Below are 12627 nucleotides of genomic sequence, written 5' to 3'. Positions count from 1 at the left end.
TGCCTCTCATGATCATATACATTTCTATAAGATCTCCCTTAAATCTCCTATGCTCTGAAGAAAAATGTCCCAGCTTGTCCAACATCTCCCGATAACTCAGGCCATTGAGTTGTGGTGTTATAGACCTGGATACCGCTGTTATACTCCCCTGAGAAGCTATCCCCAACAATACATCAGCTCACCCTCCTAACCATCCCACATCCAGCCCCTCAATACACCAAATGTCTCTCCTTAACCATCTCCCGTCCACCCTCACAATATACCAGCTCTCCCTCCTCAAACATCCCCCATCCAATCCCATCTTTGTCTCCTGTATGCTCCTCAGTGGGTCCTGCTTTTGCTCCAACCCAACGACACGGTCACCCACCTACCTGACTGAACCTGGGTGTTTGGAGAGGGCAGGATCATGGGTGTATTTAAACGCAATGAATGGAATTCTGAAATTGCATTTGGACTGAATATAATGTGGAGCAGCGTGAAATTGAGGTGGATGACTTACGTAACTTGCTGTAAGGATACTCACAGTAGAATCTGAGGTGATCATGAGTATATGGAGGCAGAATGTGGGAGACAAGCTGGGACGGTATTGGAATAGTCACGGTAACAGGGAACAAATGCTGAATGGAGGGTTTCAGCAGCTGATGGACTGACACTGAGGTGAGCCATCAGAAACTGAGCAAGTGACCATAATCTAATAGGACAGAGATACTGATCCATCAGCCTGAAACTGACTGACCACGTGGCTGTCAATGAATCCAACACGAGTGAATGGAAACATTGCTCAGAGCCTGTTTCTGTAACATTCAACACAACCAGGAAATGGAAAGTAAATAATGAGCTGAAAACAAGAGTCAAAAGTCATTCAATGTTCAGTCACTGAATATTCTAACCTGCAGAAAGGAATCTCCCAGAATCACAGCAGAAGGAGAAAACACGCTTGGCAGAGACAGATTGAAGCCACCGCCTGCAGAAAAACAGCTCAGAACAAAGAGGCTGAATTACCAACCAACTGACAAGCAATACAGATACTTTTAGAGTTACAGATCGAGTTTAGAATTATTCAGGAAACAGACTTACCAGATACACTGGTCGGTGGTGTGTGCCAAAAATCCATGAAATAGCTTTGTGATGTGCCGTTTTTTCGTTGAGAAATGATTCTTTGTTTTCGCTAAGAGCGTACGTGTAGTTCACTGATCACTGGATTTACAGACAAAGGAAACCTGATCAAGGACTCACAGGTCAATTACACTGTTAGTGACAGTCCATCGCACAACAACAACAGCCTGTTACACAGAGAACAGAATAGATTCTAGTTTAATAGAGACACTCTCACAATGAACATCTGCTGCTTTAATAAAAATGTTACCTGTTTGAAGAAAAGGAACATATCACCAATACAGCGAAACTTTTAAACTGCCCAATGTAACTGCGGAGTTTTTAACCAATTCAGTGATCACTGTTTCTATGTATTTTGAAGCTATTTTGAGCAGTGTATGTATCGTGGGTCAGTGTGGACTTGCTGGACCAAGGGCCTGTTTCCACATGGAGGGATTCTATTCAATACAATTGTCAACCTGTCCCACAGCAGAATGGGTAAGGCCCGAGCGGAGTCTGTACTGGGCAGGGGTTGTCTCCCACAGCAGGACGGGTAAGGCCCGAGGGGAGTCTGTACCGGGCAGGAGTTGTGTCCCACAGCAGGATGGGGAAGGCCCGAGGGGAGTCTGTACTGGGAAATGGTCGTGTCCCACAGCAGGATGGGAAGGCCCGAAGGGAGTCTGTACTGGGGAGGGGTTGTGTCCCACAGCAGGATGGGTAAGGCCTTGGACAAGTCTGGACCCGGGATGGGTAATGTGTGAGGGATATCTGTACAGGGGAGGCAATGTGTCCCACATTAGGGTGGGTGAGGCCGGACGGGAATCTGTACAGGGGAGAGTGTGTCCCACAGCAGGATGAGTAAGGCCCGAGGGGAGTCTGTACTGGGGACGGGTTGTGTCCCACAGCAGGATGGGTAAGGCCCGAGGGGAGTCTGTACCGCAGAGGGGTTGTGTCCCACAGCAGGATGGTTAAGGCCCGAGGGGAGACTGTACCGGGGAGTGGCTGTGTCCCACAGCAGGATGGGTCAGACCCAAGGGGAGTCTGTACCACGGGGGGGTTGTGTCCCACGGCAGGATGGTTAAGGCCCGAGGGGAGTCTGTACCGGGGAGTGGCTGTGTCCCACAGCAGGATGGGTACGACCCAAGGGGAGACTTTACCGGGGAGGGGTTGTGTCCCATGGCAGGATGGGTAAGGCCCGAAGACCTCCTGTACCGGGGAGGGGTTGTGTCCGTCAGCAAGATGGGTAAGGCCCAAGGGGAGTCTGTACCGGGGAGGGTCTGTGTCCCACAGCAGGATTGGTAAGGCCTGAGGTGAGTTATACCATGGAGGGGTTGTGTCCCAAGCAGGATGGATAAGGCCCGAGTTTAGAGATACCAGAGTGCAAGATCAAACAATTGTGCAGGAAGAAAAGGTTTTGATTCATGTTGCACAGGGATGCGCAACCTGTGAGCAGGCTAAGTGATAGCCTAGGGGCATTATTGTGAGACAATTTATCTAGAAACTCAGCAAATGTGCTCTGGACACAGGTTCAAATCCCACTATTGCAAATGATGGAATGTGAATTAAATGTTACAAAAAAGATGTAATCAAAAATCTGTAAGTGAGTATTAAATAATTGCTGATGTTAAGAAAAATCCACCGGGTGCATTCATGTCTTTAGTGAAGTAATCTCAGGTGGGTGTTTCCTCCGATTGTCCTCGACCTCAGTAGCCCCGCCCTCATGCTCATTGACCTTCTCAAGATGGCGGCTCTGAGGTCCGCGCTCCCTCTTCCCTCAAACAAATGGCGGCCGTGACGCTGGGCCGCTTTCCCGACAGAGACCATCATCTCCTTATCCGGGCCTGGAGGGTCTTTTTCGGGTTTTTTCACCTTTCCGCGTCTTGTGAATTCTCTCCGCTCCTTTCTTCCAGTGACTATCCCACACGCCGCTCTCTGAAGCCGATCGTAGCCGCACCCGGAGAAAGCTGCTCCATGTGTCGCCTTGTCCTGGTTAATGTGACACTGCGCATGCCCTTCATAGAAACCAAACTGCGCGTGTGTCGGAGGTTATCAGTGAGTTTATAGAGAATATTCATACCTGCACAGAATCACGGTAGTAATATTAGACATTAACAATTGGTCTGTCGAGTAATAGCCATTGAGATGGTTAATATGCAAATAGATTTTTTGGTCCAACTTAACCATACCTGCCAGGTATGTAAATTACCGGGAGACTACAGCTAAGGTAAAACAGTTTGTTTCAAAATTACTTACCTATAGCGGGCAGCGATGTTTTTTATTCTCTCTTCACAAAAAGAGCGGGAGCAGCAGAGGAAGTGACGGCAAGCAGAGGGGCAGCCGGGAAGGAGAACTGTGAGTATAAATTCTCACCCTTTAATCACCAACGGTCATTTGAGTGGGAGCAGCGGAAGTGAGGTTGGAGCGCATAGCTGGGCGGGAAGGTAAGTGATTAGTATTTGAGTGCGTGTGTTCTAGACCCCAGGTAAGTGACTCAGTGTTATTGACTCAGTGTTCTTGTTTTTGGAGAAAGTGTACAGTCATGGCAGCGCAGGCGGTGAAATGTTCCTCCTGCAGGATGTTTGAGGTAGGGGTGACCACCGATACTCCTGCCGACTTCGTCTGCAGGAAATGCAGTCAGATCCTGATCCTCACCGAACGAGTTAGGGAACTGGAACTGGAGTTGGATGAACTGAGGATTATTCGAGAGGCTGAGAGGGTGATTGATAGAAGCTACAGGGACATAGTTACGCCGGAGAACAGAGGTAGCTGGGTAACAGTTAGAGGTGGGAAGGGGAAGGAGCAGGCAGTGCAGGGTTCCCCTGTGGTCGTTCCCCTAAAAAATAAATATACAGCTTTGGAAACTGTTGGGGGGGACAGCGTTGCAGGTGTAAGCTGCAGTGAAGGGGTCTGTGGCTCTGAGACTCAGAAGGGAAAGGGGGAGAGGAGGAGAGCGCTAGTTATAGGGGACTCTCTAGTTAGAGGGACGGACAGGCGGTTCTGTGGACATGGGCGAGACTCACGGATGGTTTGTTGCCTCCCGGGTGCTAGGGTCCGAGACGTCTCAGACCGTGTCTTCAGAATCCTTAAGGGGGAGGGTTTGCAGCCAGAAGTCGTGGTGCACATTGGCACCAACGACATAGGTAGGAAGAGGGGTGGGGAGGTCATTCAAGAGCTCAAGGAGTTAGGCTGGAAGCTAAAAGCTAGGACGGACAGAGTCGTCATCTCTGGGTTGTTGCCGGTGCCACGTGACAGTGAGGCAAAGAATAGGGAGAGAGTGCAGTTGAACACGTGGCTGCAAGGCTGGTGTAGGAGGGAGGGCTTCAGATATTTGGACAATTGGACTGCATTCTGGGGAAGGTGGGACCTGTACAAACAGGACGGGTTGCACCTGAACCAGAAGGGCACCAATATCCTGGGGGGTAGGTTTGCTAGCACTCTTCGGGGGGGTTTAAACTAATTTGGCAGGGGGATGGGATCCGGACTTGTAGTCCAGCAAGTAGGTTAGCTGTTTGTCAGGATGCCCAAGACTGTAGGGGGGCTGTGGAGAAGGTAGCACTGACAGGGACTACTAGCGGACACAGAGATGGGCTCAAGTGCGTATACATCAACGCAAGGAGTATCAGAAATAAGGTGGGTGAACTTAAGGCGTGGATCGGTACCTGGGACTACGATGTTGTGGCCATCACGGAAACGTGGATAGATGTGGGACAGGAATGGCTGTTGGAGGTTCCTGGTTACAGGTGTTTCAGTAAGATTAGGGAGGGTGGGAAAAAAGGAGGGGGGGTGGCATTGCTAATTAGAAATGGTATAACGGCTGCAGAAAGGAAGTTTGAGGGGGATCTGCCTCTGGAGGTAGTATGGGCTGAAGTCAGAAATAGGAAAGGTGCAGTCACCTTGTTGGGTGTTTACTATAGGCCCCCCAATAGCAGCAGAGATGTGGAGAAACAGATTGGGAAACAGATTTTGGAAAGGTGCAGAAGCCACAGGGTCGTAGTCATGGGCGACTTCAACTTCCCAAATATTGATTGGAAGCTCTTTAGATCAAGTAGATTGGATGGGGCGGTGTTTGTGCAGTGTGTCCAGGAAGCTTTTCTAACGCAGTATGTAGATTGTCCAACCAGAGGGGAGGCCATATTGGATTTGGTACTCGGTAATGAACCTGGACAAGTGGTGGGCTTGTTAGTGGGTGAACATTTTGGTGATGGTGACCACAATTCTGTGACTTTCACCTTGGTTATGGAGAGAGATAGGTGCGCACAACAAGGTAGATTTTATAATTGGGGGAAGGGAAATTACGATGCTGTAAGGCAGGATTTGAGGAGCATACGTTGGGAGCATAGGCTGTCAGGGAAGGATGTGGTGGAAATGTGGAACTTTTTCAAAGAGCAGATACGACGTGTCCATGATATGTATGTACCTATCAGGCAGGAAAGAAATGGTCGTGTGAAGGAGCCTTGGTTGACGAGAGAGGTTGAATGTCTGGTAAAGAGGAAGAAGGAGGCTTACATAAGGTTGAGGAAACAGGATTCAGACAGAGCAGTGGAGGGATACAGGATAGCCAGAAGGGACCTGAAGAAAGGGATTAGGAGAGCTAAGAGAGGGCATGAAAAATCGTTGGCGGATAGGATCAAGGATAACCCCAAGGCATTTTATGCGTATATGAGAAACCAGAGAATGACGAGAACGAGGGTAGGTCCGATCAAGGACAGTAGTGGGAGACTGTGTATTGAGTCGGAAGAGATAGGAGAGGTCTTGAACAAGTACTTCTCTTCAGTATTTACGAACGAGAGGGACCGTATTGTAGAAGAGGAGAGTGTGAAATGGACTGGTAAGCTAGAAGAGATACCTGTTAGAAAGGAAGATGTGTTGGACATTTTGAACAACTTGAGCATAGACAAGTCCCCTGGGCCTGACGGGATATATCCTAGGATTATGTGGGAAGCAAGAGAGGAAATTGCAGTACCGTTGGCAATGATCTTCTCGTCTTCACTGGCAAAGGGGGTGGTACCAGGGGACTGGAGAGTAGCGAATGTTGTGCCCCTGTTCAAAAAAGGGAATAGGGATAACCCCGGGAATTACAGGCCTGTTAGTCTTACTTCTGTGGCAGGCAAAGTAATGGAAAGGGTACTGAGGGATAGGATTTATGAGTATCTGGAAAGACACTGCTTGATTAGGGACAGCCAGCACGGATTTGTGAAGGGTAGGTCTTGCCTTACAAGTCTTATTGAATTCTTCGAGGAGGTGACCAAGCATGTGGATGAGGGAAGAGCAGTGGATGTAGTGTACATGGATTTTAGTAAGGCATTTGATAAGGTTCCCCATGGTAGGCTTATGCGGAAAGTCAGGAGGCATGGGATAGAGGGAAATTTGGCCAATTGGATAGAAAACTGGCTAACCGGTCGAAGGCAGAGAGTGGTGGTAGATGGTAAATACTCAGCCTGGAGCCCAGTTACAAGTGGAGTTCCGCAGGGATCAGTTCTGGGTCCTCTGCTGTTTGTAATTTTTATTAATGACTTAGATGAGGGAATCGAAGGGTGGGTCAGTAAATTTGCAGATGATACGAAGATAGGTGGAGTTGTGGACAGTGAGGAGGGCTGTTGTCGGCTGCAGAGGGACTTAGATATGATGCAGAGCTGGGCTGAGGAGTGGCAGATGGAGTTCAACCCTGCCAAGTGTGAGGTTGTCCATTTTGGAAGAACAAATAAGAATGCGGAATACAGGGTTAATGGTAGGGTTCTTAGTCAGGTGGAGGAACAGAGGGATCTTGGGGTCTATGTACATAGATCTTTGAAGGTTGCCACTCAGGTGGATAGCGTTTGTAAGAAGGCCTATGGAGTATTATCGTTCATTAGCAGAGGGATTGAATTCAAGAGTCGTGAAGTGATGTTGCAGCTGTACAGGACTTTGGTTAGGCCACAGTTGGAGTACTGTGTGCAGTTCTGGTCGCCTCACTATAGGAAAGATGTGGAAGCTTTGGAGAGGGTGCAGAGAAGATTTACCAGGATGTTGCCTGGAATGGAGAATAGGTCGTACGAGGATAGGTTGAGAGTGCTAGGCCTTTTCTCATTGGAACAGTGAAGGATGAGGGGTGACTTGATAGAGGTTTATAAGATGATCAGAGGAATAGATAGAGTAGACAGTCAGAAACTTTTTCCCCAGGTACAACAGTGTTACAAGGGGACATAAATTTAAGGTGAAGGGTGGAAGGTATAGGGGAGATGTCAGGGGTGGGTTCTTTACCCAGAGAGTGGTGGGGGCATGGAATGCGCTGCCCGTGGGAGTGGTGGAGTCGGAATCATTGGCGACCTTTAAGCGGCATTTGGATAGGTACATGGATGGGTACTTAATCTAGGTTAGAAGTTCGGCACAACATCGTGGGCCGAAGGGCCTGTTCTGTGCTGTATTGTTCTATGTTCTATGTTCTATTCTGAGAGTTTGAAAATAAGTTGTGTAAATCGAGTTGTGTAAATCGATTGGAAATATGTACATTGTCAGATTTACATCTTAACTATGTTGTCAGATTTACATCTTAACTATGTTGTCAGATTTACATCTTAACGATTTCTTTAAAACCTCACATTGTTTTATGAGACGGGGTTAATGCTCCACTATGTCGTGAAAATGATCAATCCTGCAAAACAGTTTACTTTCTGACCAATCCTGAAGCGTTCACTCCCGAGACTGCATTGGCCCCGCCCCTCACTCACTCTGGTTGGAGGACCGGACACTGCTGTCCTCCGGTTCCGCCCCTTCCTCCCAACTGAAGTGTTGATTGAGGCGCGACTCAGCAGCGAAGCAACAGAAACATTAAGGGACAAGGGAAGTTGGAGTCGATGCCTTGTGATGCAGTGAAAATATCCCGAATCTTGGACCGAGAGGCCGGCGTTCAATTCACAAATGGTGCAGGTGTGTGTAAAAACAACTTTGAACAGGTTCATGAGGGAAAACAAGGGAAGTCAGTAATCGAGTAAAAACAATAGAAAACGCATACAATGTGGTGGGGCTCTCAATACTCAGATGGTTTTAGTCTTTACCAAGTATTTCAGGGTTCAATACAGTCTGTTCCACTCCTCTTTGTGCACATATAACACGATGGTGGGATAAAGTGTTGTGGTGGGATATAAAGGTGCTTTTCTGGAACTCCCTCGGTTTTGGAGTTGAAAATAGATGAAAAGGAGTAGGGTTTTGTATGGAGTTACCCGTCCCCCTCCTGTTGCAGCATCTCATTATTGCCCTGACTCTACCTCGTACATGTTTGTTAGAGATCACTGTCATTTCGTAAGCCCACAGTACAAGATCAGTCACTCTGTTTAAGACAGCAGAAATCTCTTTTAGCGCTATAGTCATGACATGCATGGACCTGTTTCAGAGCTTCAAACTCCATGAGGCAGCCATACTCTCGATGACAGATAGACTCAGTCTTGAACCTCCTCTCTCGTTAAGACTTTATGTACTGCTTGCTGTCTTCAATTTCCCCTTTGCACGTTCCCTTTTCAGCCCACCCCACCTGCATCAGTGCACAGTTGGAGCTGTTAAGGGCAGAAGTCTGTGGAATAGCCTCCCTAAGCTTCTCTATCCTCCTTTTAAGATGTATTTTAAAATCTTTCTCTTTAATCAATGTTTCGATCACCCATGAAGCACCTTAGGAGATTTGCCATTGTAAAAAATTCCATGCAATGCAAGTAGTTGTTGTTATTGCTGTACATTAGGAGAAACAGGAATGATGCTTTCAAAATTCTAACAAGAAAGTCACTGATAGGTGTAGTGTATAGGCCACCAAATAATTACATCACATTGGCATGGGTAATAAACAAATAATTAACTAATGCCTGTAAAAATGGTACAGCTGTTATCCTGGGTGATTTTAATCTACATGTAGATTGGTCAAACCAGCTCAGTCAAGGTAGCTTTGAGGAGTTCATTAAGTGTATCCATGATAGTTTTCTTGAACAGTATGAAATGGAACTGACAAGGGAGTAAGCTATCCAAGATCTGGACCAGTGCAATGAGGCAGGGAATAATTAATGACTTCAGAGTTAGGGATCCCCTGGGAAGAAGCGATCACTGTATGGTTGAATTAGAATACATATGGAGAGTGTGCAGATAAAATCTAACAGCTGGGTACTGTGCTTGAACACTGGGAACTACAATAGAATGAGAGAGAATCTGGATAAAGTAGACTGTAAACAAAAATTTTATGGTGGGAAGTTGATGAGCAGTGGAAGATTTTCAAACACATTTTACAAAGTGCTCAGCAAAGGTATATTCCAGTGAAAAGGAAGGACTGAAAAGGCATATTCGGCAATGGGTATCTGAGGAAAGTGATCAAATTAGTCCATAAGATATAGGAGTGGAAGTAAGGCCATGTGGCCCATCGAGTCCACTCCTCCATTTAATCGTGGCTGATGGGCATTTCAACTTCACTTACCCGCATTCTCCCTGTAGCCCTTAATTCCTTGTGATATCAAGAATTTATCAATCTCTGCCTTGAAGACATTTAGCGTCCCAGCCTCCACTACACTCCGTGGCAATGAATTCCACGGGCCCACCACTCTTTGGCTGAAGAAATATCTCCGCATTTCTGTTCTGAATTTACCCCCTCTAATTCTAAGGCTGTGCCCACTGGTCCTAGTCTCCTCGCCTAATGGAAACAATTTCCTAGCATCCACCCTTTCCAAGCCATGTATTATCTTGTAAGTTTCTATTAGATCTCTCTAACCTTCTAAACTCCAATGAATATAATCCCAGGATCCTCAGCCGTTCCTCGTATATTAGACCTACCATTCCAAGGATCATCGTGTGAATCTCTGCTGGACACGCTGCAGTGCCAGTATGTCCATCCTGAAGTGTGGGGACTGAAACTGGACACAGAACTACAAATGGGGCCTAACCCGAGCTTTTTAAAGTCTCAGTAGCAAATCACTGCTTTTATATTCTAACCCTCTTGAGATAAATGACAACATCGCATTCGCTTTCTTAATCACGGATTCAACCTGCATGTTTACCTTTAGAGAATCCTCGACTAGCACTCCCAGACCCCTTTGTACTTTGCCTTTATGGATTTTCTCACCTTTTAGAAAGTAGCCCATGCTTGTGTTGTTTTTTCCAAAGTGCAAGACCTCGCATTTGCTCATTGATGATTGAATTTCATCAGCTATTTCCTGGACCACTCTCCCAAACTGTCTAGATCCTTCTGCAGCCTTCCCACTTCCTCATTACTACCTGCCTGTCCACCTAACTTCGTATCATCAGCAATCTTCGTTAGAATGCCCCAAGTCCCTTCATCCAGATCATTAATATATAATATGACCATGCAGGTAACCATGCCTGGGATCCAATCAACAACAAGTCCAGCAGTAACTTTAGTGCAGTTGCCGAATGGGCAGACTATTCAAGTCCAAGGAGTTATCCAAGCAGCTCAGTCCTCAGTCAGGCAGTCCCCTCAAGTTCAGACTGTTTAGCTTTCTACTATACCTGAAAGTGAGGACTCCCAGGAATCTGTGAATAGCATGACTGACTCTCAAACGTAGAGAAATTCTATAGAGACGGCCTTCATACAGGAAAATCCTGATTGAACTTTCTTCTAATCCCCCCGGTGTGCCAAGAAATCAATGAGGAGAAATCAGAAGAAGAGTCTGTCTCAACCGTTACTACAATGACGATGCAGACACCCATCTATCAGACTAGCAGCGGACAATACATTGCTGTCACACAGCGGGGACCAATTCAGCTGGCCAACAATGGTACAGATGGAGTGCAAGGACTCCAGACACTAACAATGACCAACGCAGCTACAGCCAAGTTTGGAGTAACCATTATACAGTATGCACAGAGCCCTGATGGACAGCAAATATTTGTGCTGGGCAGCCAAGTGCTTGCACAAGGTGCTGCTGGAGATGTCCAAACCTATCAGATCCGTACAACTCCTAACTCCACTGCTGGCCAGGGAATGGTTATGGCATCTTCACCAGTCCTGCAAAGCCAGCCCCAGAATGCTGAAGAAACCTCTTGTAAACGTGAAATCCGCCTCATGAAAAACAGGGAAGCAGCTCGAGAGTGCCGTCGCAAGAAGAAAGAGTATGTGAAATGCTTGAAGAATTGGGTTGCTGTTCTGGAAAATCAAATTGAAACAGAAGGCGTACAAAGTGGCCAAAAACAGCATGAAACTAGAACTGGGAAAATGTTAAATTTCAACCGAAAGCCACAAGAGCTATAAAGAAAAGTAATATAGAACATGAGAAAAATAAACTAGCACAGACTATAAAGACAGAGAGCAAAAGTTTACATAAATATATATAACGAGAAAAGAATGGCTAAAGTAAATGTTGGTCCTTTGGAAAATGAGAAGAAGCATTTAGTTATGGGATATCACAGTGGAGGATACTAATATCTTTCCAATAACTAGCAAAGATACAAAGGTAGGTGAGGATTTGGAAATTATCATTATTACAGAACAGCTAGTTTGAGACTGTTTGGAGGTAATTGAGCTAATGATAGAAAAGTTTCCTGACCTTGATGGAATGCATCCCAGGGTACTAAAAGAGATGCCAGCAAAAATAGCAAATGCACTGGCACTAATTTTCCAAAATTCACTGGACTCTGTGGCAGTCGCAGCAGATTGGGAAACAGCAAAAGTGACACCACTGTTTTAAAAAGGCGGTGGACAAAAAGTGGGGAATTATAGACCAGTTAGTTTATTCTCTGCAGTGGGAAAGATGCTTGGGTCGATAATCAAGGTAGAAATAATAGGGAATCTCGATAGAAATTGTCCCATTGTACAGACGCAGCATGGGTTCATCAAGGGCAGGTCATGGTTGACCAATCTTTTTGAATTCTAAGAAGACATTTCAAGCAAGGTGGACAACGGGAACCCAGTGGATGCGGGGTACCTGGATTTCCAAAAGACCATCAACAAGGTGCTGTGCAAGAGGCTGTTGCATAATATAAGGGTGCATGGCGTTAGCGGTCGAGTATTAGCATGGATAGAAGATTGGTAAACTAATAGGAAGCAAAGTATGGGAACAAATGAGTATTATTCTGGTTGGCAATCATTGACAAGTAGTGTGCCTCAGGGATCGGTGTTGGGACTGCAATTATTTACAACTGATACAGATGATTTGGAATTGGAACCACATGTAGGGTGTCAAAGTTTGCATGTGACACTAAGATGATTAGCAGAACAAAGTGAGCGGAGGGCTGTGAAACTTTGCAGAGGAACATAGATACATTGAGTAAGTGGGTAATGGTCTGTCAAATGAAATAGAATGTTTGTAAATATAAAGTTTATACTCTTTGGTTGTAGTAACATTTAAAAAAAAACACTTGAATGTTAAAAAGTTGTATGATTTGCTCTGCAGAGTGACCTGAGCATCCTTCTGCATGAAGGTTGGTCACCAGGTACAACAATCAGTTCAGAAAGCAAATGGAATTTTGTTCTTCATTGCTGAAAGGAATGTGTTTAAAAGCAAAGGTTATGTTCCAGCTGTATTTGAGTGCTGGTGAGGCCACACCTGGCGTACTGCATGCAGTTTT

The 12627-nt window shown here is 46.1% G+C and overlaps 1 pseudogene; it reads left to right on the top strand.

Moving 5' to 3' along the window:
• Window positions 1-10735: 10735 nt before the first annotated feature.
• On the top strand, window positions 10736-11311 carry LOC148137896 (cyclic AMP-responsive element-binding protein 1 pseudogene; annotated as a pseudogene).
• Window positions 11312-12627: the final 1316 nt, after the last annotated feature.

Source organism: Chiloscyllium plagiosum, unplaced genomic scaffold (genome assembly GCF_037043375.1).
Source record: "Chiloscyllium plagiosum isolate Xiang-an unplaced genomic scaffold, Cpla_swu_hap1 HiC_scaffold_42, whole genome shotgun sequence".
Lineage (NCBI taxonomy): Eukaryota > Metazoa > Chordata > Chondrichthyes > Orectolobiformes > Hemiscylliidae > Chiloscyllium > Chiloscyllium plagiosum.
The sequence above is the reverse complement of the archived record's forward strand: the minus strand, read 5'-3'. Positions and strand labels throughout refer to the sequence as shown.